The sequence below is a fragment of the Sciurus vulgaris genome (assembly GCF_902686455.1).
Source record: "Sciurus vulgaris genome assembly, chromosome: 6".
NCBI classification, from domain to species: Eukaryota; Metazoa; Chordata; class Mammalia; order Rodentia; family Sciuridae; genus Sciurus; species Sciurus vulgaris.
In genome coordinates this window covers 62990600-63016473 of record NC_136466.1, presented here as the reverse complement: position 1 = coordinate 63016473, position 25874 = coordinate 62990600, and positions in this window count along the sequence as shown.

Genomic DNA, 25874 nt, shown 5'->3' with positions numbered 1-25874 from the left:
TTAGGTCAGGAGGGGAAATGGAGAAGACAAGCTCAGAAAATTTATCTCTTCTTCATATTCAGCTAAGGTAGGATCAGGGTCCTTAGATCCTCATACCAAACCTCAAAAACTCTAAAAATGTATGCAAATATAGGGGGACACTCACCTGCTTCCCCACTCCCAACTACAGCCCTATTAAAGGGCTGCTACAAAAACCTGGGCCTAAAGGCACACTTGCTTCATCTGAAGCACACTCTAAGTTCAAAATCGATTGCACGGAAAGGGAAGGGCCAATGGAAAGTCAGTCTGCAGCTGTGCAACCCATCAGAGGACCCTGCCTTGAAGAACATCTGCTGGGCTGATGGAAGTTCTATTTTGATCCCACAAATCAATACCACTCATCTTCTGCTTGGACAGTTCTAGCCTCCTCCCTCTAAGGCAGCCCACTTCCAGCGGTTGCTCATTAGACAAACGTACACCGAGATCCACTGGAGCCAGTTACCGTTAGAAACAGCCGTTATTGTTGGAGCGCCTCCTGTGGGTGGGACCTGGCTTTCAAAGCTTTAGCCACACTATCTCAATTCATCACAACAGCCCTGTCACTTTCCTCTTTTTGTAAAAACTATTCATGCTGCTGAGTCACTAGAAAGTTTTTCACTAGATTGCACAGAATTCTACTTCCATTTACATTTCCCTCAATTGTCCTTAGTCCTCAGAAAGGTTGAAAAGTGAATCCAAATAGCTGAAGCTGGGAGGGAGCAAAAATGATATTAAACAAAGGACAGTCTCAAACCCCTTTCCTTCTCCCATCCAGGAGGAGCCTTCACCTGGAATACAAGGAAAGCCCGATGAGAAAGCCCAGTCTCTGTATCTCTGTCCCACCAACTCTGGTTCCAGAGGCAGCAGATCCCAAGTACTCCTGGAAGTCAGAGCCAAGTATGACCCTGGGGGAAGAAGGAAAGAGAAAACAGATCCAACTGGCTGAGGGTGAGCCAAGCACCCTGAGTCCAACAATCTCCCTTGGACCTGAGAAGACCACCAGGCCCCTCTAGTCCCCTGGGGCCTGCTCATTGTTTCGGTGAAATCTTTCCACCAGTGAGCCTCCCGGCAGGACCAGCTGTTTGGCTGTGTTTAAATTGTCACCCAGCCAGTGCAGCTTGGTGGCACGCCCAAAGTCCAACCCAGCAAGCACACCAGGTCTGTAGCCCGCGCCAAAACTTATTTAAAATATTTGAACCAAACAGCCAGTCAGTTTAAAAATACTCCAAGCAGAAAGCCAATAAGATTTGAAAATAATGAAATTGAAAGTAAAAATGTAAACATATTTATTTATTTGTTTATTTATTCATTCATTTATTATTTAAGCCTTGCCTTTTTCCAGAGAGGATCTAAGATATTAAAAGTCAAGTTATTTTTTAAAAATGAAAGGATTACATATGTTCTGTACATTTCAATAATATCACATGAATTCAACTTGAGTCAACATTCGACACAGTGTATGTGTAAGCACCGTTTAATGGGTGAGGGAACTGGAGCTCAGGGAAGTTAAGGTCCTTGCCAGGGTCACACAGCAGTTACTGATGGCACAAAGAATGCCCTGAGGTCACTGCTACAGGTTCAACTGCGTGTCTGTGTTTACAAGCCCACGTGTGCCTGTTCAGGGCCCACTTCACAGTGGTTTCCTTTTTCTTTTGCTCTCAAAAAAACAACAACAAAAAAAAAGAGTTGTCACATCCTGTTATTCTCCACCTGAGTCATGCATTTGTTTCTTCAGAATCATATATTTACTTTATAATCATTTATCGAAGTCCAAACTTGTGCTGACCACTGAACCAGACATTTCAGATAGCAGCCAAAAAGTCACCCACTGTTACTATACACATGAAGATTACATTTTCTTAGAACATTTTTTTTTAGTTGTCAATGGACCTTTGTTTTGATATATTTATTTATTTATATGTGGACCTGAGAATCAAACCCAGTGCCTCACACATGCTGGGGAAGCTCTCTACCACCAAGCTCCAACCCCAACCATGAAGATTACATTTGAGACAGCTTGGAGACAGTCATGTGTACTCTGTGCTCAAACTGGGGCACCCATACTTGAAGGCCCTCAGAGTTGGACAGGAAGGCACTCAGAGGTCACATAGACCATGTTTTCCAAAGTTCAACAGTCTGTGGACCAAACTCACAACTTTTGTTATATGTTAACACCACCTTCATATATATATGTGTGTGTCCACACATATATATACACACACACACACATATATATATATACACACATACATATATATACACACATATATATATATATACACACATACATATATAAACATGCTTATGTTAAGAGAAAACCCTACAAAACTGCCATAAATGGAAAACTGGAATCACTCCTATGTAAATGGCAACCATGAAAATACTGTACAGCAAAAAGCAAACAATGCAGTTCAGTCCTCATCTAGGTAGGTACTTCTAGTCGAGGAAGACTCGGAGACTGAGCCTGCTGTCACTATGAGAAAAGGTATCAAAGGTACATTAAAAACTTTCTCTTTAATAGGAAGCATTAAAGGAGAATTCAACCAGGCACAATTTTCTATCCTGTGATCTAATTGTCTTTACTATTGTTAAATAGTAATGCGAGTTAGGACATCATGATCTAATCCAACCTTCTTGTTATTCAAAGGATGCTGGAATTCAGAGATAGGCAGCAATTCAATCAAGGTCATACAGCAAAGTCAATGCAGAAAGAATTCCAGTCCCTGTATTCCCACCAGACCAGTATGTTCTGCTACAATGGATACAGATCACTCAACTGACATCTCAATAAGTTCTCATATTTGCTCTTTACCGGTATTGAGGACTGGTCTTACATTTGAATAGGAAGAAACCATAACCCATCTCAAAGTGATTGATATGGAGATCTTTCTCATTAGCAAACAAAAAGGGAATTTTTCCACTTTTTCTATTTCTCAATCCACTCACTCTCCATGTATCATCGAAAATCTTGTAACAGAAATATCCACCGAGACCTCAAAACCTAGAAAGTTTGTGGAGGCTTCTAAACACCCCCACAGTTTGAGCAGGATGTTTATATAAACCCGCTGTGGCATTCAGGAGGGAAGAAATACCCAGCCTGACTTGCTAAAGACCCTGATCCCACACCGGGCAGCCCCCACCACATGTCAACTGTCTTTAAATCGTGCCTAAAATGTAGAAGAGGAAAACCTCTCACCACTGAGGTCACCTGCAGTTTTCTTGCCTGCAGTTGCCCAGTAACTTTCAAGAGTGGTCCCAGGAAGTGACTTAGACATCAGTGCACAGAGAAGCCAGCAGCCCAGAAAGGAGGGCAAACCCCGGCGGCCTTGTTGGGGCTTCTGCTCTGGAAGGTGAGGTTCATCCCAGGTCAGTGAGGAGGGGTAGGGAGCATGAGACTGTGAGCAAAACCTAGACACTTGGTTCTGAGGCCACAGGGGGGCTGACACAGGAGCACTGTAGGGCTCTTAGGAGGGGCTGAAGTTCATGTTTCTTGGGGGTAACTCAAGTTCAGCTTTACCCAGCCCAAGGGCAGGAAGCTGGCTCAGCCTCCCCCATTAGACTGCAACCATCTACCCTATTTGAGCAGCAGAATAACCCTGTGCCCTTAAGGGCTTGTGCCATGCAAGCACCCAAAATCGAGAGAAGGGACTCCTGTTCCTAATGTGGAAAGAGCAGGACTTCCTACCACACAGCCGGCGTTTCCTGAAATAGAAGAGGATTTGAGCAAACAGCTTTCACTGGGCGTACAGGAAAAGCTGAGTGTAGCTCAAGGTTTCGTTAGTGGTGGGTGACTCAGACCCTCGCTCTGGGCGTAGCTCATCCTGCCGGGTCTGAACGTTTTCCAGTTGTCATGCTCAGCAGTGGATTCCCTCCTCCAGGGCCAACTTTGCCAGGGCTCCTTGTCCTACCTAGCTCTAGGGAGGCCTGTCTCCGTCTTTCTTTTCTCTTCTGTCATTTACACTCTGCTCCAGTTTCTATTTTGAAATTGATTCTGTCTTGATCAAGAACTCGGATTCCTATCCAGAACACTCGCCTGACTCTGCCGCCATCCAGGAAAGATGATTTATATTTATCTCAACCACAGGCAAGACTTCTGAATTATTTTCAGTTTTTGGGCCTATGCCCAGTTACTACCAGAATTGGTTGGAGAAAAGTGCGTTAAAAGGTGTAGATTTAGGAAGGCTGCCTAAGACTTGCTGCACCACTATGATCCATCCACACTCCCTGACTCTGTCTTCTGCTTGAACTACAGAGGTGCACTAGCGCAGGGCCTGATGCCCCGTTACACTCCAGGATGGAAAGGACTGCAACAGTTATACCTAAAGCAATGGTGAGCCTGAGAGGGGCAGCCACAATCTAGCCCCTGCCTCCCTCTCCAGCTCAGCTCACAACACTCTTACCTCTTAGCTCTGCTTTGACTTCACTACGCTTCACTCTGTCCCCAGTTGTCCTTCTCTTCCCAATCATCCCAGCTTCCCCGCATGCACCCCAGAAGTTTCTATGGCATTACCTTTGTCCCCCTGGAAGCATAACCTTGCTATTTGGCATAGCCTTGCTAATATATTTGTATATTGCATAATACCTGTTTCCCCAAAGCAAGGCGTAGTCTCCACAAGGGCAGGGACTGAAGATCTGCATGCATCCCTAGAGCTGCAATACCTAAAACAGGAAAGTGAATGAATATTCTTTGTGGGGAAATCAGGAAAGACGACATCAGGATGCAGCTTTAGGAGGCTGCCAGGTGAGCAGTTACACAGGTGCGCATCTTCCATATAAAGGTATGAGCATTAGGGAAATGGTGAAGAGGTAGTACAGGGTGGAGAGATCAAAGTGGAAGCTGAACAAACAGTGGAGCCCTGTGGTGACAATCTTTGGATGCCAACCTCATAAGTTTATGTTTTCCCCTACTAGGAAAGTGCCATAATTAGAATGTCCCATCTGAAACTCACAGTGAAACTTAATCTTCAAATTTGTATTTAGTGGTATTTGAAGGTGGGACCTTCTGGAGGTAATTGGGATTAGGTAAGGTCTTTGGGGTGGGGCCCTCATGTAGAGACTCGTGACTCTGTAAGAAGAGGAAGAGTGACCTGTGCTGAACACATGCTTGTTCTGTCTTGCCATGTAATGTCCTCTGTCATGTCATGATGCAGCTTGAGGCCCTCACCAGATACTAAGCAGTTGTAGCACCATGCTCTGAGACTCTCCAGCTTCCAAAACCATGAGCTAAAGGAACCTCTATTTTTCATAAATATTTGAGTTTCGGGTATTTTGCTAAAGCAACAGAAATCAGACTAAGATAGGTGATCAACTGATCCTAAAGGAGGGGTGCTCATATTTCCTAAGGGGTTTTCTGCCTATACATGTATAGAGACCAGGGTTCTGCTCTGAAATCTCCCAGGCTCCCAGTCAACACCTTTATTAGTACTATCACTACCACTTACTAAATACTTACCATGTGGTGAGGTACCATCTTGTTTGATCTCCACAACAGTTTTAGGAGAGATCATATCTCCTCCACTTGGCAGATGAAGACATGGAAAAGCAAAGAGGAGAAGTGATTTGCTTGGAATCTGCTAAGTGGCAGAACTGGGATTTGAATTGACACTTTCCAATCCCAGAGCCCTAGCCCACCGTCTTCCATTCCCTGGGACTGGAGAAAGCTTTCTAATTTCACACGAAAGGGTGACCAAGACGGAGTGCCCCCAGACTCTCTGCTGTTGGGTTTTCAAGTGCGAGCAGTGAAAGTCCTCCAGCATCCTGCCTGGCTACTGATGTGTTTTGCCTTCTCTCCCTGCTGCCTCCATGTGCAGACCTTCACTGAGAACAGTATGTGTCGCCAGCTCCAATTAATCTCTTTGAGATTTAATTTAATTTCTTTCAGTCTCACTCCACTAAAGATCTGATTTCTATCTTCAAGGATGTCCCAGGGAAGTAGAAGAATAAGGCAAAGACAAAAAGCAACATAGGAATTATGCTAAGGGAGTTTCTATGCACAACACATAGGTTTGAGTCCTTCAGTTGGCTGGACAGTGCTCTTAGGGTAAAAATCAAAGTCTTTGTCAGAGGCCTACCTGCTCATCCTTCAAATCCAGCTCAGTGGCTTTAGAGAAGCCTTCTCATTTATGTCAGATTCCCCTCTAGGAGGCTCTTAAAGCAACTCACATCTCTTTCTCAGTTCTCATTACAGCAGCATGGTTGTGTTTATCTGGGTGATTTTCTATCTGCTTAATATCCATTTTCCTCTGAAGAATGTGGGCTACACTAAGGCAAAAATACATCTGTTTTTCCTTAATATTGCATTCCCAGGGCCCAACACAGTCCTGTTCATATCAGCTGCTCACTAAACACAGATTGAATGAATGAATGCAAAGTTGGGAGGAAGTTATAACAGGAGAAATACAGGGCAAATTACTTCATCTCTTTAAGTTCTCCATGTGAAATTTGGACAATAGCTATCCTGTGTCATTTTGAAGTCATAAAATAAAAGTAAATGATTCATAAATCATTAAGTGCAATATGGATTTTTTTTTTGTTTTGCAGTACTAGGGATTGAACCCAGGAATGCTTTACCACTGGGCTTTATCCCTGATCCTTTTTAAAAGGTTCCATTTTAATTTTCCATTTTAAGATGTGGTCTCACTAAGCTGCAAGGATTTCACTAAATCACTGAGGCTGACCTCAAGCTTGCCATCCTTCTGCCTCAGCCTCCCTAGTTACTAGAATTACAGGCACTTAATAAGGATTGTTTCTATTTAGGAACCACAGACTGAGTTCATCTGCAGGATTTGGAGCACTTTTGGAAAAGTCAGCATCTAGAACTGAAGCAGAGATTAGTGAATGGAGACATGACATGCCATTTCCTTGTAAAAATGTAGATACCCACGAAGACCTGCAAATTCAGTCATCACCGTGTCAGCTGAGGACAAACATGGATCTCGACATCTCTTTGAGAAACAGCCTGGCCTGGGACAGAACACAGTAATCTTTCCAATTGAACCCAAGGGGTTGGAAGTCATAGCTGTTGTCAGAACAGACAGACTGTGTGAGCATGTGGTCTAGGAAAGGAAAAGAAGAACCCAAAGACATATCTGTCTATCTCAGCACAACCTAAAGAAAAGGAAGCATTTATTTGTTTGTTTGTTTGTTTGTTTGTTTTGGTACTGGGGATTGAATCCAGGGATGCTTAAACACTGGGCAACATCCCCAGTGCTTTGTTTGTTTGTTCTAATCAGCTATACATAACAGTACAAGCACCTTGACACATCATACACAAATGGAGTACAATTTCTCATTCTTCTGGTTATACATGATGCAGAATCACACCGGTCATTTTTTATTTTTTTATTTTGAGACAGGGTCTCACTAAATTGCTCAGGGCCTCACTAAGTTGCTGAAGCTGGATTTGAATTTGCTATCCTCCTGCCTCAGCCTCCCAAGTTGCTGGGATTATAGGCCTGTGCCACCACACCTGGCAAGAAGAAGCTTTCATGAGTAACAGCTCCAACTATACAAAAATCCTTGCACTTGGAGAGGTGAACTTATCATGCTTCCAAAGGAACTCTACCAGTCGACTTCACTCATCTTCAACTATTGCTAAATATTTTAATTCCTAATCTCATCTTCCAATTGAGCCAACCCCCCTTTTCTACTAACCTGGTGGAGAGAACCCCAACTTTGGAGGCTGAAAATATAGATGCAAATCCCAGAAAATAAAAAAGCTACTAAAAGTGAATCCCTGCTGTGTGCCAGACACTGTGCTAAGCACATAACATGCTTTGTGTCATGAACTCCTGAACAGTTCTCTAATGCTCGAAGGCAGATAACAAGTGAGCCTGGAAACCTACCCAAGGTCACACAGCTCATATTTAAGCTAAGTCTTGTTTGCCTATCCACAGAATGTGAACAATCATCTCTCCACTGGGTAACAATGACGACCAAGTGGGCTGCCTCGGGTGAGCGTCACATAAGGCTCCTCTCCTAGCGCTGGCTGTGTCAACATCCTCTTACAGCTTGTTCCAAACTGATTGAAGAAGAATCTACATTTGAATAAGATTCCTAGGTGATGTGTGACCACATTAAAATTTTCAGAGGTTGCAATATGAAGGATTAGTACAGGGGCTATGAATTATTGATCTGGCATCTAACTCAATATGGTTAGTGGGCATCTACTACCTTATACCCAGATTTCTTCTAGGCCAATCCTTCTCAAACTTTAATGTGAATGTCCACCAACTGGGAATTTTGATACAATGCAGATTCTGATTCAGTGGGGTTGGATGGCCCCTGGATCAGTATTTCTAATATGCTCCCAGATGAGGCAGCAGGAGCCAGAGACCACGCTGTTGATGAGAGACTATAGGAATCTGACAGTTCAAATGCCTGAATCTGCAAAGTGGGAAGGCAGACCTTGCTGTTGGGTGATTATTTGTGGGAAGGCACTTTTACTAAGGCATACCCGAGGGCGGGGCCTCTCTACTCCTCTTGTCCTCTCAGCACCTCACTCCCTGACTGTTACAAAAGGGGCATGTGTCATCACTGAAGGAATGAGTGGTCAGTACTCACCTCTCCCTTGCTTCACACTCCACATGGTTCCCATGACTCACATAGGCCCTGCTGATGGGCCCAAGCCTGCCTCCCCGACCCCTTCATCCATCTTCCCCTCCACCCCATTCCCACATCTGGCTTTTGATTGCCTGTTTCTCAAACACACCAAGTCCTTTCCTACCTCGGGGTCTTGCTACCTGCTCGCCTCTCGACCTGGAATGCCCTTTCTCCAACTCTTTGCATAGCTGGCTTCACCTTGTTATTCATACTCAGCTCAAATTTCATTCCTCAGGAGGCCATCTGTCCCTAACTGACCTGTCTAACGTCGTTACACATGCCCCACCCCAAAACTCCCTATCGTGCAACTTTTTTTTCCTTAGCCCTTATCAACTGCAAAATGTTTCACTTGTTTATTTACTTACAGGTCATTTCCCCTCCACACCCTCTGATTCTTCATGAAAGTAGGGACCTTTTCCACAACCCCCAGTAGGTACATAGTAGGTGCTCAACAAATTGCTATGGAGTGGCTGGATGGATGAATGATCTGACACATCTCAAAAGCCCATAATTTGTTTCTGTCAATGCCAGAAGGAGGGGTGGTAATCAGATCAGGCTTTTCCAGAGAGGTGGTGTTTAAACTTCACCTTGAAAGGGGGAAAGGGTTTCCTGGCAAGGATGGGTAGAAACAGTGACCCCACTCAACCATCCCACTCAAAGCAGCTTGGGCAGAGGCAAAGAGGCTGGCAAGCACAGAACCGCTGGGGAACAGCGTGCCCGACTGACTGCCCAGCCCATTTCTCAAGTGGAGACAGCCCTCTGGAGGTATGACAGCTGAGCCTGAGCGGCTGAGGTCACCCTCAAGTGGTCTTGGCCACGCCCTCAGCTCAGCGAGAGGAGCCCCACCTGCTGAGAAAGAGACTAGGATTTGGGAGGAGTCCTGAAGTCCAGGATTCACTTCTGTCTCCCTCCCTACTGTCCCGCAGGGGCTGCTTCTAAGGCCTCCTGCCCTGTCTTCATGCCTTGTCCTCTCCATGGCTCCTTTAGTTTGAGGGTTGACAAACTTTCTGTCAAAGGCCAGATGGTGAGTATTTGAGGTTTGTGGACCAGATGGTTCCATTCGTGGCTCCTCACCTCCACCACTGAGGCAAGAAAGCAGCCACAGAGTACATAAGCAAAAAGGGGCTCAGTAAGACTCACTCACTAAAACAAGCAGCAGGCTTGTGTTTGGGTTTATGGAATTCTTGCCGCTTTTGAGTGCTCAAAGCTCTGCATGCCCTGGCCTGTCCCTACTCAACAATGCCTTCTCGCTGCTGCCTCTGGAGTCACTGAATTCTTACTCCCAGGAAGTCTGGGTTTGGGGGCTTCTTCTTTTATTTTTTATTTATTTATTTATTTATTTTGGTATCAGGGATTGAACCCAGGGGAGCTTAACCACCAAGTCACATCCCCAGCCTTTTTTTTTTTTTTAATTATTTCTTATTTTGAGACAGAGTCTTACTAAGTTGCTCAGAGCCTTGCTAAATTGCTGAGGTTGGCTTTGAACTTGTGATCCTCCTGCCTCAGCCTCCCAGGTTGCTGGAATTGCAGGTGTGTGCCCTACCGCACCCAGCTGAGGCTTCTTCATACAGGTGGTTCTCTCTCTTGGCCTTTCTCTGTCTCGCCTGTACTATCACACCTGGCTTCTTGTTCCCTACAGAGTCCTTCCTTTCTATCCAGTCTTAGTAACCTGACTGCTCATGTAACAGTCAGTCACCCTGCCCTGGAAACCTGACAATATTCTTCAGATAAGGTCCCAGACCCTCTTATGTACCCCCATATTTCCCTACCTAGGGTTTTGCACATTCCAAATATCTCATTAGCTTCTTGTGATAATTTGCCTCAGGACCCTGCTTCTCTCTAAGCCCTAAACAGGAAGGAACCGTTCTGGTCAGCCTTATGCACTATGAGTCTGGCAGGTGAAAGGTCCTTAGTCAATAACTGTGGACTGTAACCACGTCAAGGCCCAGAAAACTCACCCACACATTCACTGCTATTGATCAAGAATCTGCTGGGTGGTTGGCATCGCACTATGTGGTGAGGTATAAGATATGGAGCTCAGGTTATTTTGGGGGCAACATATTCTAGGGACTGGATTCTATCATTCTCATTCTGACCTTAGCAAGCCACTTAATTTTCTGAGCTGCTAGAAAATAAAAGGGTACAAATTAGCTCACTGTGTCTCAAGTTTTGAACTGTTTTGAGGAATCCTGGGTTTCTGTTCTGCTTCTTGAGTTCAGCAATGATGTGTTTTCTGTCCATGAAGATTCAAAAAGCCCGAGTAAGCTATTGTTGTCACTGCTGCTGTTTTCTGTGTTGGGTTCCACTGAAAGGTTCCTGTGTAAAATAAGTGCTGCTGCTAGAGAAAAAGTTGGAAGCCACTTGCTTAACTGTGGCCTGGGCTGCAGTAAAGGCAGAAACTAGACATGCCTCCAACTTGGGGACAGAAGACTTGGGGTGGCAGAAGGACACTCTGGGAAACAGAAGGTAGCATATGAGGAAACGCAGTGATGGGATGTCAACCAAAGAGAGAGAAGCCTGATAGAGGCCCAGTAAGGTGAGATGGGGACAGACTGTCCCCGGGACCTGGTTACTGGTGGTGGTCAGAGACCCAGACAGGCACACTTAGGTTTCTGGGAGGTCTGAGTTCTGGTAACAGACAGAGATAGAGACAGAGAACTCACCCACACATTCACTGCTATTGATCAAGAATCTGCTGGGTGGTTGGCATTGCACTATGTGGTGAGGTATAAGATATGGAGCTCAGGTTATTTTGGGGGCAACATAAAAGGGTACAAATTAGCTCACTGTGTCTCAAGTTTTGAACTGTTTTGAGGAATCCTGGGTTTCTGTAAGCAAGTCCCAGTCTTGGAGAAGGTGGGACTTAAACACAGAGACAGAATATGTGCCAGAACTGAAGTCCAAGGTGAGAAGTTCTTGATTTCCAGCAGAGTTGCCATCATCCACCAATAAGGCTAGAATCAGAACTACAGAAAGCTGACTTCAAGCTCTGATCAAGCTGTCCAGAAGTCTTCAAGCTTCCAGGAAGACTTGTCCAAAGTCACGTTGACAGGAAGAGGTAGGCATCGGAAACACAAGTCCCTTCGCCATGACCTCCAACAGTGTGCTCTCCACTACCTAACCCATGCCACGAAAGTTGGCTAGATTCCAAACCCAAACAGGATTTTCTAAATCCGAAGTCAACAATGAGTTTTTTATTGGATGCTCAGAGGAAAGGAGATGATAATTTACTGGGTTTTTTGTTTTGTTTTGGTTTGGTTTTTTTGTACCAGGGATTGAACCCAGGGGAGCATAAATGCTGAGCGACATCCCTAGTCCTTTTTTATATTTTATTTAGTAACCTGGTCTCACTGAGTTGCATATAGCCTTGCTAAGTTGCTGAGGCTGGCTTTGGACTTGTGCTCCTCCTGCCTCAGCCTCCCTAACTACTGGGATTATAGGTGTGCACCACTATGCCCAGCGGTAATTTACTCTTGACCAAGTTCTGGTTTCTGTCCTTAGGAATTAGAGTGACATTTGCAGTTTGAGCACCAGCCCATTTAGGGGAACTGGAATGGATTTTTCTGTCTCTAACTGAGCATCTCTGAAATAACCCTAATGGTGATCTTAAAGTTCTGTCTATATAATACTAATGCAGCAGGCCAGCTCAGGACAAAACTAATAAATAAATATTACCATTAAGAGTAAGTTTGGAGAACATGTTGTTCACTTTACCATCACCCTCTCTGGTCCCTGTTGGGGAGAAACAGGGTGAGACAGGTTCTTCAGGCCCCTCTATTATCTCACCTGGGTATTCTTCAAAGCACTTACTCTCTTAAAGGTAGTATGTGTGTTTATCTATTTTAAAACATTTCCCCACCTAGAATATAAGCCATCCTGATAGGAATGTGTCTGTCTTTTTTAGGGATATATCTCTATAGGACCTAAAACCTGATAAGTGCTCAGGAAATGTCTAGCATATGAAGGGGAGAAGCAGCACTGTATGTTCTAAATAATGCTAATGTTATCATTTGGACCTGGAGTGTCCCCCAAAGGCTCATGCATTGAAGGCTTAGTACCCAGTGTAGCAATGTTCAGAGGTGGAGCTCTTGGAAAGTGATTGAATCATGAGGACTCTGATCTCATCAGTGGATTTGTCCATTGATGGGTTCATAATTGAATGGACTTTGGGGAGTGCCGGAAACTCTAGGAGGTGAGGTCTTGCTGGAAGAAGTAGGTCACTGGGAGATTGCCCTGGAGGGTCCCCTCCTGCTTCCCCTCATGCTTGCTCTCTCTCTGCTTCCTGGCCACCATGAGGTGAACTCTGCTCCACCGTGCCCCTCTCTGCTGATGATCTGCTCATCACAAGCCCACAGTGATGAGGTCAAGCAACTGTGAACTGAAACCTCTGAAACTGTGAGCCAAAATAAATCTTTCCTACTTTAAATTGTTTTTCTCAGATATTTTGTCACAGAAATAAAAAGTCGACTAACACAGCTAATGATGTATTTTGAGTGAAAAAAAGTGCAAATATATCTGATGATCTCACTCTTATCAGAATGATAAGAGAAATTTTGGAAATGGTTTGGAAGAAATGAAAAAGAGAGATTCAGTTGTTAATTTTTCATATTTCTATAATTCAAATTGAAAATCATTAAAATACCACATCAGTAGTACTAAATATGCAAAGGCACAAAATTTTGTGACAGGTTGTGTCGGGGAGGACTTGAAGAAAGAAGTACACTCAAACATTGCAAGTGTACATGTTGCTATGACTACCATGGACAAAATTCATCAACATCTATAAATCAACAAACACACATACCCTTAGGATTCTGCTTCTGTGGAGTTTATCCTAAACATACAATAACAAACATGTGAAGTGACAGATGTATAAAAGTATTTATTGCAGCATTGCTTATAATGACAAAATATTGGAAACACTCAAAACTGCCACCACTAGAGGACCAGCTAAATAAACTATAATTCCCCAGATGCAATGGAAAACTTTGCAGCTGTGAAAATGAATGAGGGTACTCTTTGTATATTCATAAGAAAATGTTTCCAAGATAAGTACTTGAGTGAAAAGAAACAAAGATTGTACAGTATGCAATAATTTTTCAAATGGTAAGACAGCATGTCTTTGAATTATTTGTGTATGCATAAAATATTCCTGAAAGCAGACACAAGGAATTAATTTAAATGTTGCCTGTGGATAGAGTGTGGATAGATAGAAGAGGGATAAGGGAGAGAGGGAGACACCTCATGTCATTCCCTGTTTAGTTTTTCATTTAGGAATCATGAGAATTATCTGTTCATATAGATTACTTAAAATAATTTTAAATATACATGAACTGTTTCAACAGCTGTGGAGCCTATGAAAGATTATTTTGGGAGGTTGTGTTAGATATCTTTTTCTTATTTCAAAAGAAAAATTCTTGAGATAATCAACTTATAAAGATAACAGGTTGATACGGGTCATAGTTTGGGAGGTTCCAGTTCATGATCAGGCTGACCCACGCTTTTGGGCCTGTGGTGAGGCAGCACATCACTGTGGGGAGCACATGGTGGCGATGGAAACAGAGAAGAGGCCAGTGTCCTGCAATCTCCTTTGAGGGTGCTCCTCCAATAACCCAAGACCTCCCACTAGGACCTCCTCTTGAAGGTTCCACCACCTCCCAATGGCTAAGCTTTCAACTTATGGACCTTAGTGGTCACTCAACATCCAAACTACAGCAAAGATTGAAACAGAAGACAATGCTGGTACTAGATGCAGCTCTGACCTTGACATTGATGCTGGTGTTAATGTTGGGTTAAGTTGTGCCCTTCCCATCTGTAGAACAATAAGGGTAAACTAGGGGGGTTTTAAAATGTCTCTTGCTGCTCTGAGATCTACTGTATGACCAGGCTTTACTTAATTTGAATTAAATCATGTGCTTTATGAAATGTGTCCTACTGAGGCATTTTGAGTACTGATTTTGTGCTATTTTGCATTATTCATTTTCTTTTTCTTTATTTTTTGTTTCATGTGTGTGTGTGTGTGTGTGTGTGTGTGTGTGTGTGTGTTTGACACTTAACCTTATTTCTGTAAGACTTCCTTCCTTGTCTCTGCTGAAGAGGTAACCTGGGTCATGAAGATGCCTGTGGCCTTAGAGTGGGTGGACATAAACCAAAAAGAGACTGGGAGCAAGAGGAGCCAAGGAACAAATTCACTGTGGATGAGCATCCTCTCAGGTACATGCTCGGTCTACCCAGATGGATGTTCCAAGAAACCAAATGCAGCTCCTTTTTGCACTTGGTCACATACCTAGACACTGAATTGCTCTGAGTCATCCAGTTTTCAATGGGGTGAGAACACTGGTGTCATCTCGTAGAAGTGATCATTCCTTCCGGTAGCGACATCCTAGTTTCCTACTTGGAGGTACCCTGCCCTCACATCTGGGCCTGTCAGTGTGCTCCATTCATATCTTTCTCCAGAATTGGGATGTTTTCAGTCATTATTTCTTTTAAATAAACTTTCTATCCCTATTTCCTCTCCTTTTTCTGAAATGTGTACGGTGCCAATGTCAGTTCTCTTGATGACAGCGCAGAGATCCCACAAATTTTCTTCATTCTTTTTCTTTTTCTTTTTTTTTTTTTTTCTCTTCCTCCTCTTTCCTTATTATCCTTGGAAATTATCCTTGGTATTATTTCAAATGTTCTCCTCAAGCTCCTGATTTTTCTACTTGATTGGGTCCCTACTGAAACTTTCTATTGAATTTCTTGGGTTCATTTATTATGCCCCATAAATGTATATTATTAGCATTTGTCAATTAAAAGTAAATTTTTTTAAAAGAGCCTACAGACAAATGCCAACTCCAGTTGACCGATAGTGACTGCCTGAATTACTATATTGAGCAGAAACCCAGGGCCTTCTTGGGCTCCCGACTCATGAGCAACATAGGTCATCATAGAAAAGAAGAGAAAACGGCACATTCCCTGACTAAGATGAAACCTCAGGCTTCTGCTGCAACTCTGGACTAGACAGTACTTTCCATTTTTCAAGTCTTGCTCTTTCAGTTTGGACATGGAAAGGAGTTTGTCAGCATGTATCCCAGAAGGGTGAAGGTTCACATTTGCTTAGAGGTTTAGTGGGTGTTGCAACCCTCAAAGAGCTGTGTCTGATGCTGCAGTGAATTTTTTCCCAGCATTACCTCAAAGAACTTACAGTCTAAAGGAAAAATCTGCTTCCTGTGTGACCTCAAAGGCTCTGTGCTCCTTTCACCTCTCTGACCTCAGTCTGCAATCTGTAAATAGTAAAAGTGCTGCTGTCAAAAGCAGCACAATGGATTGTGAAGGTACTATTTTAAAAGTTTGCAAAACAAAATAAAGGGAGTACTAGGCATTCAAGCAGTAGAAGGTTATTCTTAGTTATCTCCAACCTGGTTTTCATGGTTGCTCCAACCTGGGCAAGTTGATCTGGTTAAGTGAGATTCTTCTTAATGAAACTGCTATTTGTTCTGACCCTAACTGACATCTTTAGAAAATAAATACGGAATGAGGTATTTTTCCAAAGAGGAAATCCACTCACTCAAAACTTTTTAAGACCAAAATGCACACAAATATATGCTACTTCTTTGTGGAAGAAATCGGGTTATGATGTTAGAATTGCCAGTACACCGAAATTTGCTCTTTTAGTTCTCACAGTTCTATGAGTTTTGACCAATACATTCAGTTTCGCCAGCTAAAGCCACAATCAAAATGTAAAACAGTCCCATCACTTCAAACAGTTCCCTTGGGTTCCTTTTTCATCGATTTTCCCCCTGCCTCCCAGCACTCAGCAGTCATCGATCTGTTTTCTGAATCTATAATTTTCCAAAATGTCATGTTAGTGGGATCATCTTATATGTAGCCTTTCAAAGACTCCTCTCAGGAGCACAACGCATTAGAGATTCAGCCACACTGCTGCACGTATTGAAAGTTTATTCCTTTTCATCACTAACTAGTGTTCCATTGTACAGATACACAGGTTATTCACAAGCCGAAGGACATTGGGGTTTCCAGTTGGGGGCAACTATGAATAAAACCTCTATAAACCTCTGTGTACAGGTTTTGGGTACATATTTTTATTTCTCTTATATAGATAAATACCTAGGAATATGATCTGGGGGCTATTTGGTAAGTATATGTTTAGAAGAAACTGCCAAACATTTCCAAAGTGGCTCTTCCAATTTGCACTGAAGTAACGTGGCCACCTTCATTTTTAAGTGGCTGAAATGTCATTTTAGATATATCTAGTTACATTGTCATGTCCTCATCAAAGCTCACAAAGTTTTATATCTTTAGTTCAGACAAAATAACTTACAAATACACTCACTTTTTGTCAACTCTAGGGTGGTCTTTGAAGAAGATGCAAATGTAGAATGTTGGTGTTTGGCAGGAAATTAGAGGTCACTAGCTCAACGTCTTTGAGTAGGACTGTTTTAATCCAATCATAAATAATTGTCACTTGCTAAGAGCCTGATGAACAGACCATGTGTTTACTCTCTGTGAAATTAGGCATGTTACTTGAATTATTTAAACTTCATTTTCTTCATCTCTTCAGTGCTTTTGTGAGAATTAAGAGAAAAATGTATGAAAAAGAGCCCCAGGAATCAGAACACAATTAAACATTGTGTTAATAAGAGAGACACTGATACTGATTTTAGCTTTCTACGGCAACCTCACCAAGCACTGGTCTTCTTGAAACCTAAATACATAAGTCATGTGATTGGTGTAAATGTTAGAACCTAGAGAACTTGGAGAATTTCCATCAAGTCCCAGCTCTTAGGGATCATCTTAGTGACTAAACCAAGGCCCTAAAAGGCCAAAATCATACAAAGTTAATTGCAGTGCTAGAGAATTCAGGACTTCTGACCCTCTTCCCACTTATCTTGTTGTGCTGCATAACCTTCTTGTAAAGGCTGCTTTGAACATCATTCAGATACAACCAGTTTAATATTTTATCTATCATTGTATTTTATTTAGAGACAGACTCTCTGCTAAGTTGCTGAGTCTCACCTTGAACTTGCAATACTCCTGCTTCAGGCACCAAAGTAGCTTGGTATCACCAAGAGACCAGCCCCCACCACAGTGGAATGACCACCCAACTAAAGCAATCCCCGTGGCCCCTGTCACATCTCCCTGGCTGACTTTTCTCATTGAGCTACTTGTCACCCTCACTCTGTCCTACTGTCTCTTTGCTCTGCTAGGAACTAAGCTCTGCCAGGGTAACAGCCTCTATTATCTACAGTGCCTGCCACGTAATAGGGCCTTCATACATGTTTGTTAAATAATGATTAGAAAAAAGAACTCTAATTAAATTATTCACACTCAACAGTTTTGATTAAATGACAGATACCTTCTCTGATAAATTTTTAAGCCACTTGTTTGGGTAATCCGTAGGCATCACAGACCAAATCAGAGCATGAGAATTGTTCTGGAAACTAAATGCAAGAGCCTAAATCCCATCACCATGCTGTAATCTCCAGTCCTGTTCTGTCTTGCTCCTCTTAGGGACATATTGTATAAAACGGCATCAAGTGTCAACTTGTTAAATCGGTTACACCCAAAAATGTTAAGATTATTTAACAATGCCATAATATGAGGTCATATCAGGAATTCTAAGGAGAGGCAAAGTTTTCAAAGACTCCAGTACAATGCCAGGGAGCTTTTGTTTCTGAAATGATTTCTGGAAAATTAAAAATTAACTCAGAACCTAATCTCTTTCATGGTTATTAATTGTGCCTAATTCTGTTATTTGAAATTCTTTATTTTAGATTCATTCCATAGTCATCTTATTAGAAGAAATGTATGAAACCAATGCTTCTAAATTTAATTTAAATTAAAGCGTAACCACTATCACCCACTGGGGGGAGCACATATTAACCAAACATCTTTGTTCTAGACAGAGATGGTTTCCATTTGCCACTATTGGCAATGTTCCAGAATATTCTCATAGGATTCTAATATCTAGGACAAGGACTTCAGAAGTTTTGTTCACTGGTTTATTTCTAAAGACTGAGACAATGTCAGGCATATAGATGGAATCTAAAAAGTATTTTCTGAATGCATAAACAAACTTGGGGAAAAAAGGGGTGGACCCTCCCATGACATTCAGGGAGAGATCAGACTGGGTTTCCAGCTAACAGCCTATCCCAGAGGAGAACTTTGTGGTCTTACATCCATAGTCTCAGGGATAGTCATGGAACCCCTCTGAATATGGTTGGGTTGTCTCGAGAGGCATCTTTCTGAGAGTCTCTCTATTTACAAATACTGAAATAACTAAGTGCCAGGAGCTACTACAAAAACAAGGAGGGAGGCAGAGTGATTCCATGAGGATCATTGGATTAAGACAGAACAAAGTCTGGTCACTCCCACACAACGCAACTAGTATGGGAAGCTCACCAAGTCACGTACTCACCTGAGGCCACATCCAAAAACTGAGTTTCTCTAGATTGTGGGTTTTTTCCTCTAAAAATCTCCACTCCGTGACCCAGAATAAACTTATTATAATGAGTGCACCCAAATGTGAGGCCGCCCAAAGGTGAGCCTTTCTCCACTTTGGCCACTCCTATAGATGCCCAAATGGGGGTGCTGAGATTGCTGTTGCACCTACCACTGAATAGGACAGAGTTGCACCTGCCCCCGGCGACTAACTTTATGGCCTTCTGCATTTCTTAGATACAAGGTTGTGTCCCCACCCCACCCCTTCTTCTTCTGGGGAGGTAGGGATTAAGTCCACACTCCTACACATGCTAGGCAAGTGTTCTACCACTGAGTTACACCCTCAGCCCCTAAGACTGGTTCCTTTGGCCTCACAAACCTGTGTATACATGTTAGTATGTTAGGAGTTGCATGGTAGAAAGTCCAGGGGAACTAACTGGATTTTGTGAAGAACAGGAGATGAAGCATCCTTACTCCTTTTTCCATGGAAATGAAAATAATTTTCAAAAATCCTAATTGAGATAAGAGTATTTTCTCATCTAATAATAATAATACTCCCTTTGGTGTCTATATCAAAGATGCACCCCAGTATTTCCAGTATTTATGACACTGAATAGTCTCCTCCTGCAGCACATTTGAACTGGCCTTGTGCGATAAGGGAAACACAGCAGCAGGGACACAGTGGGACTTCTGAGACTAGGTCTAAAGAAGTCTTGAAATTTTCATTTTTGCATACTGGAGTGCTAGTTCTTGGTATGCTCTCTCTTAGAACTCGGTAACCAAACCAAAAGAGGCCATGCCTTAGTGCTTCAATAGGCCCTAGTCCCAGCTAAGTTTTCAGTCAACAGCTGGCATGAACCATCAGCCCTGTGAGGGAGCCATCTTGGATAGCTCCCAATGAGACCTTCAAATTGCTCCAGCTCCAACCACCATTGGACTGAAATGAGACCCTAAGCAAGAACTGCCCAGATGAGCCCAATGAACCCCATAGGCCATACAACCATAGTCAAGTGTTGTTTTAGGTCAAAAAGTTCCAGATGGTTAATTATGCAGCCAACAACAAGTGGAACTCTGCCTCAAGTTCCTTTACAAGTGTTTCTGATCCCGAGCTGCTCTCACAAGTCTCTATACTCACATATGCAAGATTTTGCCCTTTCTTAGCAGATGTTCACAAACAGCATGTTTTATTTAAAATATGCCAAAATTAAAATTTGAAGTTAGGATTTTTTTCCTATTGAATTTGGAAATGTTTCCAATGAAATTGAGTTTTTAAAACTAGTTGGTTCCAATTATATGTTTATGACTCTGAGTTTATATCTCTTGTGATCATGTGTTTCAAAATTATCCCACTTTCAAATAATCTTTCCCATAAGCCACAGGAATTTTTTGGAAGTTGCAATTCTGCATCCAACCTATGTCTTGCAAGCTTCCTCTCACAATAAAGAACAGCACAGAAATTCTAGTGCAGGTCACTTGTTCATCTTATGGCTCAAAAAACTTGATGACTCTCCATAACTTGTAGGTTCAGAGGATGTCACTTCTTTTTCTTCTTTGGGTTTGAGATGCTCATTATCTGGTCTAGTTGTGCCTTACTGAGGCCAAACATGAGAGAACTAAAACTAACCACCAACCACAGACACATAAGTAGGCACAACACATACATAACATTGCCTTGAGTTGTAGAAAAATTTGCTATCATCATCATTCTCTGACTTGTTTTCTTTATCTGTCTCCATTCCTTTGGGAGTCATTGAATTTGCTTCTTGGGTCTTATTTCTGTATCATAGGTTTAAGTCACAGGCTAAGAGAAAGGTCTAATGTATTGACTCTCCTACTATATTCCATCCACAGGACTTCATTAATTTTACAACAACCTTATGATGCAGATATTTATTATCACCAATTTTACAGTTGAAAGAGCCATGGTTCGAAATGGTGAAGTGGTTTGTTAGTGACTCACAGATACTGAGTACTTTGAGATGAGACTAGAACCTATGTCTACCACTTTAGCAGCCGAAAAATAGCTGAAGAACCTCTTTGTATTCACACACACAGAAATTGCACCACAGTTGTTGAATCATTGGACAGACTCCATAGCTCAAGCAACAGAACTCTGCCCTTGGAAGTCACCCTAAAGGAAGGACTGACATCTGAGGTTTGGGGATGGCAAAGTGTTGACATTTTCAGATTGCTTATTTATGTTAGTAGAGTCGTAGGCATAATTCTGCATTGTCCAGATGGCGCTGGTGGCTTTTCTGTCTGATGCAATTTAGTGTCATCCTTCTAGTGTGTGAGTGCTGAGATAACCCATTCAGGGGAATTTGGGAAACAAGCCCAGGAAAGAGTCATAGAGACCCAAGACCTTCAATGATTTGGAACTCAGAAGCAGCTGGAAAGGATCATTATGGAAGAACCAAGTAGCAACCAGGGCACTTGGGGACTGTCACTATAGATCAATCTTTATGCACTTGGGAGAGAATGAGAGGCATAATAGAAAAGAATAGGTTCTTGGGATAGTGTGTGAACTTATGGATGGGGTGAGGACTGCTTCTCCTCCATGAGCTAGTCCAAAGCAATCTTCAAAATGTATTTCCCTCACCCCAGTTTTCCTTGCTTTCTCTCATAGGCAAACCAACCTTGGGAAACTCAATAACCCTTAAAGAAGATTTCATGGTGATGTTCTCTAGGGTAGGATGGGTTGCTCTGATTTTTTCCTTCACATATTCCTATCTCTGGTCACACCTACAGGTCCGTTCTCCCTCTAGGATGTTGGCCATGTAAAATATATTCATAGTAAAAAGATAAGTAGTTACTTTTTGGAGATACAAATATATGATTCTCTGAGCATGAGATTTCTGACCTGGAAATGTTCATAACTCTCAGAGCAAGCTGGCCTTTGACAATAAACACACACACACACACACACACATACACACACACACAGAGTCATTCACACAATGTTATATTGCTGACTAATAAGAGGGAATTTGACTGATGGTCATGTTACCCTGGAGACAGTGCTACTGAATAATTCAAGTCAGGGGCAGAAGGAGATCAAAACTGTTTGGTGGTAGACAGCATAAGTCCTGGAGTCAGACTAATTGAATCCAAACCCTGCCCTGGATACTCACTAGCTGTTAGACCTTGAGCAAATTGTGGAACTTCTCCAAACCCTGGTGTCCCCAACTGTAGAATGGAGATGTTAATAATACCAACCCTAAGTCCTGTGAGCATGAAATAAGATCACACATGCAAAGTGCTTACCCAATGTTGGCCATGTAGGAAGTGCTCAGTAAACTTTAGTCACTATTATTTATTATAGAGCATATGTGGTCAAAATTATAATAGCTGTGACTTATTGAATATTTGTTACATACAAAGCTCAGGACTGAGTACTTTGTGTTAGTCAGTTTTCCATTGCTGGACCAAAATACATGACAATAACAACTTAGAAAAGGAAAAGTTTGGCTAACGATTTCACAGATTCAGTCCATGATTGGGTGGCATCATTGCTCAGGGCCTGAGGTAAGGCAGAGCATTGTAGCTAAAAGATGTGGCAGGGGAAAGCTGCTCTCCTCTTGGTAGTTGGGAAGCAAAAAAAGAGAGGTGGGGGAAGGGGCTGCAAAGAAGATGCACCCTTCCAGGACGTGCCCCCAGTGACCCACCTCCTGTAGCCACACCCCACCTGCCTACAGTTACTACCACCTATAGTTACTGCAGTTACTGCCTACTACAATATGGACTGATTACTTTATGCTTCTCATAGTCTAACCATTTCACCTCTGAATATTCCTGAATTAAAACAGGAGGCTTTGGAAGACACATCATGTTCAAACCATAACCTACTTTTAAATACATTGTCTTCTTTAATTTTCAGAGCAACACTCTAAGTTACATTCTAGAATATTCCATTTGGCAGGTAAGGAACCCGAGAATCAGAAAGGTTAACTTATATCTCTAAGGACCCAAAACTACCAAGTGTCAGAGTCTGGTCTGTCTGACTATAAGTCCTAAGATCCTAGCCAAGTCCTCACATAAATTTCATTTTATAAAAACTAAAACTAGAGCTACATGTTGAATATCTGTCAACCCGTTCCATTTCAGGACCCCGTCTCTCTGAATCCCCAAAAACTTTAGTATGGTCCTTTAAAACACTAGGGACAATCATTGTGAAGGCCTGACAACTCCACATGAGTGAAAGTTAACACGGGGAGAGAACTTTTCCTCCCCCAGAGCTTTCGCCTGCACCCCCACATTGGTGTGAGGACAGGTGTATCTTAAGTCTTTATAAGACACCTGCCCAACACAAAGTGAATGTAGCAGAGAGCAAATGAGGCAGCAGGAGAATATGGTGCTCATCAGCTTGGGGTTTGCAGTTAGATAACCCTGGGTTTGAGTCCCCAAAATGCCCTTATTAGCCTCTTTTTTTTTTTTTTTTTTTTTTTTTTTCATTTGTGGGGATTGAACCCAGGGCTTCACACATGGTAGGCCAGGAAGCCAGTGATCTACCACTGAGTCACACCCCTAGACCTTAGCTTATTAAATGATTAAATCCCTCTAAGCTTCAGTTTCTAGTGTGGTTTGAATGTATCCCCCCAAAAGTTCATGTGTTGTAATATAAATCTTAGATCAATAGTATGAGAGGTGGTGGGAACTTTCAGAGTTGGTTAGATCAAAAAGAGAGATTAAAGCCTTTCTTGTGGGCCTGGGTTTTTTCTTGCCATAGAAAGTTGTTATAAAGCAAGTGTGCCTCATGTTTTAACCCTTTTTCATGTACCAACTTGTCCTGCCTCTTTCTGACATAAGTTGAAGCAGTGTGATGCCCTCTTCTAGCATGAGGCTCTTGAATTTCCAGTCTGAAGAAATTTGAGCCAAATAACCTCTATTTTTTATTAATTATCTAGTCTCAGGTATTTTGTTACAGTAACAGAAAATAAACTAAGTTTCCTTACACAAAGTAGGGACGAGGATACACTCTTCCTCAACAGTGGTTCTGGGGATCAACTGTTGTCCTTCCTGGGAAGCACACAACACAGTACAGGACACAAAGAAACTTTCAATAAATTATTTCATTAGTGTAGCAATTATTAAGTGTTCAAATGATATTATCTAATATTTTATTCGTATTCAATTCTGAAAATAATTATGCCACAGAGACCAGGAACCAAGGATGAAGGGACTGTTTGTCTTACTCAGGGACCCAGAGGGCTGGCAGTGGGCCCAGTGCTATTTCCACAATCTAACAGCAGCTGAATCCAGCAGACCAGGGGAGCCACTAAAAGCCTATTGCTGTGCTCTGAGGAAAGGAGCCCATGTCTTTTTAGAGAGCAGCTGTGCAAATCATTCCCCCAGTCATAAATCTACTGATCCCTCAACGAGGCTAAACCCAGCCTTAAGGGATTATCCTGGGTTTCCCAATATCTGGGCTTTGGAAGTTTCTTGAGCAGGCTTCCACCCTTGTTTGTGCTTCAAGTCAGATACTAAGGTGGTCATTTCTGAAGGGATTCCCCACAGGTTCTATTTCTTTCAGTGGTGGTGACATTGAACAGTTCCCACATGTTGCAGTTGGGTGGTTGAAATATCTGCTCTGGGAGTGGTTGGAAGTCAGCTGGAATCACAAAGCCTTGTAATTAGAATCAGTGACTAATTTCCAGGTACAATCACAGGTTCTTGCAAATTGCTTTTGTAGAAATTACACCCACTGATGTCCAACCTGCCCTGATTCACTCTATACTCAGAGCAGAAACAGCTGGTGTGTCAGAGAACTCTACAAATAAGGTAAATAATCACATGGGACCCAATCCATGGAGACAGGCCTCCTCTTGTATTCGAAAGCACTGTGCTGATGATGTCACATTAGTTGTCACATTTTTCTGGTATCTAAGGGAAATGTCACTGAGCAACCCTGACACAGGTGAGTGGGGCAACGTTGGGTGACCTCAGGTAATGCCTTCTCTTTTCTCATTCTCTCTTTGTAAAATGACAGAGTTAAAGTACATGGTATCTAAAACCCACCAGTTGTAACAGTTACCACTTCATCTAAGATTAAATTATCTGAAAATCTACTCATTTAAAGGTAAGAAGAGCTACCATAGTTGAATATGTAGATCTTTCGTACAACAGCTCTACAGAGTTGGTACCGTTAATATTTCCATATTACACATGCAAAAATTGAGGCTCAGAATGGTTAAGATTCTTATCCAAGATCATGCACAAAGTGAGGATTTTTATCTAGGAAGCATAATCCCAATGTCCATGCTTTTGACAACTAAATAACAATGAAAACACTAATTGACCATCTATGCATGCTAAGGTTCCATATCTTTCTTTTCTAGATGTCTCCCTTTTTATCCATAAATGGTGTGTGTGTGTCAGCTCTGAGGCATCAAGTAGCAGATATATATAACCTAGCATGTCAACCCTGGACAGGTTCCGACAGATCACCTAAGCTGAGTGTTTTTTTGTTTTTTTTTTTTGTTTTTTTGGGTACTGGACTGAGTGTTCTTAACTTATCATTCTTGGGCCTACATTAAGGGTCCACGGAACTTCTCACACTATGTGCAAAAGGTGGTTGTGTCTACATAATTCAAAGGGTAGATTTCATAAATTTTTTTTTTTCAGAATTTCAAAGGAGTCTACAAATTTTTAGAGACAAACCCATCTTTGACTATGAATCTGAGACTTCGTGGAACATAGATTTGTCCAAGTACACAAAACAAGTGGCAAATTCAGATGCCTGGTTTCAAGCTCAGGGATCTTAGACTTCACCTAACTATTGAAACTCAGATCCCTCCAACATGAACAAAGGCTCT